Source organism: Mandrillus leucophaeus, unplaced genomic scaffold (assembly GCF_000951045.1).
Source record: "Mandrillus leucophaeus isolate KB7577 unplaced genomic scaffold, Mleu.le_1.0 Scaffold217, whole genome shotgun sequence".
Classification (NCBI taxonomy): domain Eukaryota; kingdom Metazoa; phylum Chordata; class Mammalia; order Primates; family Cercopithecidae; genus Mandrillus; species Mandrillus leucophaeus.
The window spans coordinates 449,321-451,457 of NW_012102221.1; positions in this window are offsets into that span (position 1 = coordinate 449,321).

The window sequence follows — 2,137 nt, forward strand, 5'->3', positions numbered from 1 at the left end:
TTCCTGGGCACAACACCTAGAAACATTGTCAACTGACACATTAAAAAAAGAAGGACCCTAGTAAACACTGTAGTACAGTTTTACATTGTTCAGTGGTTAAGAAATACATAAGTACTACAATAAATATGGCACTGTACCTTGAAAAATATCTGAAACTTGCTCATGGAAGTGGGCATCAGAAGGATTACAGCTTATGAGTTATTCTGAAGCAGTAGAAGGAGGGTTATCAGGAGGGACGGAAAAGAAAGGAAATCAAACAGAAAGCTGTTACACCAAATGTGTGTGGGTGCGGCTCATAACACTGGCAGTGAACTGAGGTGGCTGGCAGGTGTCGAGGGGTGTCTGCGCGTGTGCGTGCCTGTGAGTGTGCCAGTGTTTTATGCCTTCCTGGGCAGCTGGATTCAGCTAAGTGCAGTTGTCTCTGCTCACCTAGTGTTTTTCATGGATGAAACCATGCATACACAAACATGAAATTCTCGTTCTGCTTCAATTGTTCTCCAATACACCAACTGCATTGGAACAAATTTGCATTTTCAAAACAAATGAATAGCAGAACTGAATGTATTTCTATACGAGCGACCGGATCAGATCCTCCTCAGGGAGATATGCATCAGATTGTAGCCTATCGAGCTATTAAACATAAGCTGTTTTCAGTTGTCAGGCATCTCTGGGTACTCTTGGACAGATGGTGAGAAATGGGAATCGCTCTCCCACATCAAGAGCAAAATGGAGACGACTGTGAAGCTGTCTCACAGCAGAAGATGTAGGCAAGGAAGCAGCGTGTCCTGGTAGAAAGGAATAGTCACTAAATCCTTGCTCCAAAAATTTCAGTGACATCCTGTGTGATTCCAACTATATGGTGTTTTGGAAAAGGCAAAGCTATGGAGACATTACAAAGATCAATGGTTGCCAAGGGTTACTAGGGAGAGAAGGATGAATAGGCAGAGCACAGAGGATTTTTAGGGCAGAGAAACGACTCGGTATGATACGATAGTGGTGGCTGCACGTCATTATACACTTGTCAAACCCAAGGAATGTGCAGCACTTTTGAAATACATTGAGCCCAAGGGTGAACCCTAATGTGAACCCTGGACTCTGTATAATAAAGACGTACCCATGTAGGCTCATCAGTTCGGACAAATGTACCACTCTAGTGGGCGAAGGTGATCGTGAGGGAGGCTGCACGTGTGCAGAGGCAGGAGTTTATGGAAAATCTCTGTATGTTTCTCCCAATTTCGCTTCGAACCTAAAACTGCTCTAAGAAGCCTTGAGACTTCCTCAAGTGATACTGTTTCTCACACAGAGATTTTCTAGCCCTCACTTCTCATAGTACCCTGGAGTGAAGCTGAGCTCATCCGGACGGGGAGGACCAAATTCACATTGCTCACATTGATCAGGCACAAGTTCCGGGTTGGGGATACTCCTGCATCTCAACCAGTTTTTCTTGGGCATCAGGAAAAAGTGGATGTTTCTACATTGTGCGTGATGCTAAGTGCAGAGACACAAATGAGCACCCAAACATCAGAGCACGAAGGGATGGTGAGCAAGCTCCGAATGAAAACGCATGCACTTCTGAGTTTCTCTTCCCAAAAGGAGGAAAAGAAGAGTTTAGGGTGGCCTTTGGAGGCAAAGGCCTAGTGGGGTTCCAGCCTCATAGGAAGAGGTCCTGGGGTTAAGCTGGGCGAGAGTCAGTTATGGATGAGAGCAGTGCGGCTTCCTGGCACCATCCACTGACCACCTTCTCTTGCACTTATGACAGCCACAATGTGGATGTATTTCCTTCCTTTTAAACAGTATCTACTTTTAGAAATTTTGTCCGGGGACACACGGACTCTCCCACTCCTGCGCCCATCCTCTCTTCTCCGGGCCATCGTTTCCACCTGCCTTAGTCGTGTTGCTGTTGAGTGTGAGACTCCTTTTAGTCCTTTATTCCTAGACTTTTTTTTTGGAGGAGGGGGCAGAGTCTCGCTCTGTCGCCCAGGCTGGAGTGAGTGGCGCGATCTCGGCTCACTGCAAGCTCTGCCTCCCGGGTTCACGTCATTCTCCTGCCTCAGCCTCCCGAGTAGCTGAGACTACAGGCGCCCGCCACCACGCCCGGCTAATTTTTGTGTTTTTAGTAGAGACAGGATTTCACCAT